The sequence below is a fragment of the Cherax quadricarinatus genome, chromosome 23 (assembly GCF_038502225.1).
Source record: "Cherax quadricarinatus isolate ZL_2023a chromosome 23, ASM3850222v1, whole genome shotgun sequence".
In the NCBI taxonomy this organism is placed as follows: Eukaryota; Metazoa; Arthropoda; class Malacostraca; order Decapoda; family Parastacidae; genus Cherax; species Cherax quadricarinatus.
In genome coordinates this window covers 935047-941621 of record NC_091314.1, presented here as the reverse complement: position 1 = coordinate 941621, position 6575 = coordinate 935047, and the positions used below count along the sequence as shown (strand labels likewise).

At 45.1% G+C, this 6575-nt stretch overlaps 1 protein-coding gene across 1 annotated transcript in view; it reads right to left on the bottom strand.

The window, feature by feature from the left end:
- LOC128685601 (fibroblast growth factor receptor-like 1) overlaps positions 1-5468 on the bottom strand; it is a 77707-nt gene extending 72239 nt beyond the window's left edge. Inside the window, exon 1 of the mRNA XM_070087737.1 lies at positions 5317-5468. The gene's annotated coding sequence lies outside the window, so the exon portion shown is untranslated. The remainder of the gene's footprint in view (positions 1-5316) is intronic.
- Positions 5469-6575: the final 1107 nt, after the last annotated feature.

Below are 6575 nucleotides of genomic sequence, written 5' to 3'. Positions count from 1 at the left end.
ACTGTCAATCATTCATCCCTCCCTAACAAAATACTTCCACGCACTGCTGTACACTGCCATTCTCCCTGGTGGACCTCACGCACAGCACCACCTCACGCACAGCACCACCTCACGCACAGCACCACATCACGCACAGCACCACCTCACGCACAGCACCACCTCACGCACAGCACCACCCCATGCACTCCCTCACGCAAACCACAACCAAAACTAACATTAGCAAAAATACTACAGATAATTACTTGGTATTAGTCAGCGGTACATTTAAACTATAGTTAAAATTGTATTATTAATAAAATAGTGAAGAATAGCATTTCCAGGAGGGTGAAGAGATGACTGTATATTCTCACATATTGTTGTCCATATCTGGCGACCAGTCGTTGGAAATTCACTCAATATCATCAAGATTTAAATCGTGACTAGTGGATCATTGTACATTGTTAATATTGTTAACATTGTTAACATTGTTAACATGCAGTACAATACTACCCATGAAGCGTGTCTGCACAACTGTACAACCTATCAGGAACTGGTATATATGCATAGATAACCTGCACATAGGAGAGAGGAGCTTACGACGACGTTTCGGTCCCAAATGGGACCGAAACGTCGTTGTAAACTCCTATTTTACTTTTTTGTTCTTCAGGTATATATGGTTTGAATAAGCATCCTAGGTCTGCTATCCTGGTATATCTTACAAGACTTGCAAATAAATCCTGAAGGCACAAGAAGAGAACTTTAAGATGATATGAAGAATTTCGAAGCTGTAGTTGAAAAAAGTGACAGATACACCTGTGTTAACACACGTAAACATCTAATACACAGAAAATAACAACAGTAATGTGTACGAAATGGTATATAATACCGACAAGTCCACGACTATGGTGCTGTTCGCACCTACTCCTAGGTTGAGGGACTGATTACCTCATTTTCTGTACATAGTTCAACTTTCTTCAAGTTATGTCCTAGAATTTGTATTGATAAAGCCACTGGATGGCGAAACGTCTACAATAAAGATACCCAGATGTTGCACTTGTGTCTTACTCTCAACAACAGTAATACCCTTAACATAGTGTGTGTGTAAAACGTAAATTATAGGTAATATCCACAAGTCTTTAAAATGACATACATGTAGCTTATAGGAAAGTCTTTAATAAAACAAGGGCATATACAACAGAGAGAGAGAGAGAGAGAGAGAGAGAGAGAGAGAGAGAGAGAGAGAGAGAGAGAGAGAGAGAGAGAGAGAGACGGAGAGAGAGAGAGAGAGAGAGATGCAGGGTATTTAAAATTTAACCTGACGGCCCTGTCTTAGTGACCTTTCAGTCTTTTAAGATAATCCTTGTTTCGTTCCATTTCATCAGGTGGTTGTGGCTGTTCCAGTGCATGACACAACCATTGTTGACAACATAAATTATGAACGTTTATTTGTTCATCGATTCTCGTGTCCAATTACGTGCCTGTTTCTTCCACGTAAACTTTGTCACATCCTCCACGAGGTATAACAAACTCTACCTTTGGTAACGATAACGTTATTGGTTTCATAATACAGAAAATAATCAAATCAGATGTGAAAACAATGTAAATAGTTCTGGTTAACAGAAATCTTAAGCCAAGGCAGCAATGCGTGGGTGTTCACAATAAGGTTTATTTAAAATCTGGCTTCACATAAAAAAAGCCCCCCCCCAAAAAAAAAAAATCCAAGGTAATACTACAACTGTCATTGGTAAGCCCTTATTTCAATTGTGTAGTGTAGTTCTGGTCTCCATTTTACAGACTGGACCCAAATGCGCTGGAAAACATACAGAGAAGGATAATAAAGTTAATATCCTGTACTAGGATTGGTCCCTACAAACGCAGATCAAGAGCACTGAACTTATGTAATCTAGAGTCGAATAAAACTATGGAAGATATGGTAAAGTATATAAACGTAAAGAAGAAACGAAGAAATAAGATGCTACAATGGATTCACACAGGAAAAATTAAGATTTAGAAAGGTTAATGGAAAGCGCTGGTCTGTCAGCAAAATTGTGGAGAAGTGAAGAACTACCAAGTAGATTTATTGAAGCAAATTCTTTATTCAGCTTTAAATATAAGTTAGATACACGCGTAGGAATGATTGCATGAGAGAGACCTGCCTAGCATGGATCAGTTATTTTACTGCAGTGCTCTTCTCTTAAAGTATTAGAATTACACACGATCGAGAGAGAAATATCAGACCATTCCAGCAGCCAGATTCTGGAATAGACCCATGACATGTTCTGTAAGTCAACATAAATTTCAGTAGCCAGACTCTGGAAAAGCCACAAAACACGTTCTGCAGGTCAACATCTTCCAGAGTTTAACTATAAGACATGTTCAAGAGATTAACATACACAGTTTCAGCAGCCAGACTCTGGAAAAGCCGCATGACATGTTCCAGAAGTCAACATAGGCGATTCCAGCAGCCAGATTATGGAAGAGTCACATGTTCCAGAGGCCAGCATGGACCATTCCAGCAGCCACATTCTGGAAAACCACAAGACATGTTCCAGAGGTCAGCATGGACCATTCCAGCAGCCACATTCTGGAAAAAATCACAAGACATGTTCCAGAAGTCAGCATAGACCATTCCAGCAGCCAGTCTCTGAAAGAGCCACAACTGCGTTCAAGCCAAGAGTCTTGTAGCTGGCGCCAGATAGTTCCAGGTTCCTGGAACTCCGGGGGGTCCGTGTTCGCATGAGAGCCAAGATTAAATGTTCATTAAAAATTCGGAAACTATTGTCGAGAGCGAAGATATTGAGTCTTGGTCCATCAGGTATCGAATATATGATTTACAGCGCATGATGTGGGCGTGTATATGTGTATTGTCTGAACATAAACATGTCTATTTAATGTGGCACACGGCGTAATTGTGGGGTGGTGCTGGACTCTAGCATGCATGTCTGCCACAACACGCGGGGCATGTAGGCGCAAGAGACGCAGATGTGGAGAAAGAGAGGAGAGAGAACGAGAGAGAGAGAGAGAGAGAGAGAGAGAGAGAGAGAGAGAGAGAGAGATAGAGAGAGAGAGAGAGAGAGAGAGAGAGAGAGAGAGAGAGAATCCCACCTGCTCAAATACGTCAAGTGTACACATCTCAGTCCTGCTGCTTACCATTGTATTTACACAGCACTTGAATGGTCGCCTGTTCGTGTTGTGTTAGTGTACTCGCCTATTTGTGGTTGCAAAAGTCGAGTCTCAGCTCCTGGCCCCGCCTCTCCACTGTCCACTACTGGTTTCCCCTCTCCTGACTACACGAGCCCTCTACCACTTCGCTCTCTAGGCCGGGCCACTTTCTGGCGACTCTAAAGTTAAAGAAGTATTTCCTAACATCCCTGTGACTCATCTGTGCTCTTAACTTCCAGTTGTGCCCTCGTGTACCTGATTTCTGCCTCTCAAACAGACTCGCCCTGTCAATCTCTCAGTATTCCGTGCGTTACGTGGCACCTTGGTCATTGTGTTTAGCTCCAATAGCTTCTTTTCATAGCTTATGTACCTTAACTTTCAGCAAAATCTCATTGCAAACTGTGTCAGATGTGAGTTTCATTCTGGTGCTGAACGATCTGCATGGGTTTAGCGCTCCATTAAATATATTCATTAATTTTATATCGTCTGCGAAGGTTACATTTTCTGGGATGTCTTTCACATGTACCAAATACAGTACTGGCCCCAGTACCGATCCTTGTAGAACCCCACTTGTTACACCGTCCCAGTCTGATAAATCATTTCAATGTCTTCCAGATATCTGGCAATTACCCCATATCAACTGACGTGTTGATTTTAGCTAGCAGTTCTGACAGCAGCTCTGCTTTCTCTCATAGAATCCACGGTGACACTTGTCATGTCCCACTGTGTGTGCGTGTGTTGGCGCGTGCATAGGTGTGCATGTTGGTGTGTATGTCAGGGTGAGTGACCGTGAAGTGGTGATGGTGTGGAGGCAGTGCGTGCCTGGCACTGCCGTACCTTGCTGCGAATCAAGGAGAATCAATATTCAATGTCGCGAGGTGAAGCAGTTACGGGAAGACTCCTGAAACTAATGTACCGTGAGTGGCACGTTGAAGAACACTCACTTAACACCTGAATACCACTACTGCTGCCCAGCCTCACTCATACCCCCACTACTGCCCACCCTCACTCACACTACTACTGCTGCCCAGCCTCACTCACACCACTACTGCTGCCCAGCCTCCCTCACACCACTACTGCTGCCCAGCCTCCCTCACACCACTACTGCTGCCTAGCCTCACTCACCCCCACTGCTACCCAGCCTCCCTCACACCACTACTGCTGCCTAGCCTCACTCACCCCCACTGCTGCCCAGCCTCCCTCACACCACTACTGCTGCCTAGCCTCACTCACCCCCACTGCTGCCCAGCCTCACTCACACCACTACTGCTGCCCAGCCTCCCTCACACCACTACTGCTGCCCAGCCTCCCTCACACCACTATTGCTGCCTAGCCTCACTCACCCCCACTGCTGCCCAGCCTCCCTCACACCACTACTGCTGCCTAGCCTCACTCACCCCCACTGCTACCCAGCCTCCCTCACACCACTACTGCTGCCTAGCCTCACTCACCCCCACTGCTACCCAGCCTCCCTCACACCACTACTGCTGCCTAGCCTCACTCACCACTACTGCTGCCCAGCCTCCCTCACACCACTATTGCTGCCTAGCCTCACTCACCCCCACTACTGCCCAGCCTCACTTACATCACTACTGCTGCCCAGCCTCACTCACACCACTACTGCTGCCCAGCCTCCCTCACACCACTACTGCTGCCTAGCCTCACTCACCCCCACTGCTGCCCAGCCTCACTTACATCACTACTGCTGCCCAGCCTCACTCACCCCCACTGCTACCCAGCCTCCCTCATACCACTACTGCTGCCTAGCCTCACTCACCCCCCACTGCTTCCCAGCCTCCCTCACACCACTACTGCTGCCTAGCCTCACTCACCCCCACTGCTACCCAGCCTCCCTCACACCACTACTGCTGCCTAGCCTCACTCACCCCCACTGCTACCCAGCCTCCCTCACACCACTACTGCTGCCTAGCCTCACTCACCCCCACTACTGCCCAGCCTCACTTATATCCAGCTTATTGGTCAACTCACCAATATGAGCTCTAGATCCAGCTTTCAACCTCTTTCTAAAATCCTTCATCTGCAGAGTCCTCCTCCACTACGTAGACACTGCTACACCTTCACAACCATCACACGAACACACATCTTTATAAATATGCTCATAACTAATTTACTGCACGTGATTAACTCTTAACGTGTATCCACTCGTTCTGGTACCTTATTAAACCTTTAGTCTGCTTGTGATGCGGTTATCCTGAACGCTGTGACACTCTCCTCTGCCCTCATCTTTGATTTCTAGCCTTTTCTAAGCTGCCTGCTGTCTGCTGTGTCCTACACCCGGCTGTAGTCGCACCAAGTGTGCTGTCTCTACTTCACGTCTCCAGCCTTGATAGTGAATCTTGATAAACTCACAACACTTGTGTCCTGCCACACAATCTCTTGATATTATTATACTAAATACGACTTTTTTTATATAACCTGCAGCATAGGTAGCTAAAGTTAAGACATTATTCAGCCTACTGGGCGACCCCAGAATTGTCTTCACTCAGCCACTTACACTCTCCTAGACTGCCATAAAGCTATATATACTCTTGACTGCTACATTTAAGGTGAGCAGACTGGTAGATATAGAATGGAATTCACGGCTGGTACCAGTTCAAACGCCTAAATTACCGAGAGTGTCTAAAATTCCTCAAACTGAACTTCATGGAACAGAGGCGAGAAAGATGCATCATAATGTACACACCTGGACACTGAAATACCAGAGGCATAATAGTGTGTGTAACACACCCCAGTCATAACTCAAGACCGCAACAAGTACATTGAAAAATAACTCAGTACACAAAGAGATAATAATCTTTATTTCTACAAGTACATGTACAAGGTATACAAGCCTAGCTGACATCACTCACATACTACATGTACAAGGTATACAAGCCTAGCTGACATCACTCACATACTACATGTACAAGGTATACAAGCCTAGCTGACATCACTCACATACTACATGTACAAGGTATACAAGCCTAGCTGACATCACTCACATACTACATGTACAAGGTATACAAGCCTAGCTGACATCACTCACATACTACATGTACAAGGTATACAAGCTTAGCTGACATCAGTCACATACTACATGTACAAGGTATACAAGCCTAGCTGACATCACTCACATACTACATGTACAAGGTATACAAGCCTAGCTGACATCAGTCACATACTACATGTACAAGGTATACAAGCCTAGCTGACATCAGTCACATACTACATGTACAAGGTATACAAGCCTAGCTGACATCACTCACATACTACATGTACAAGGTATACAAGCCTAGCTGACATCACTCACATACTACATGTACAAGGTATACAAGCCTAGCTGACATCACTCACATACTACATGTACAAGGTATACAAGCCTAGCTGACATCAGTCACATACTACATGTACAAGGTATACAAGCCTAGCTGACA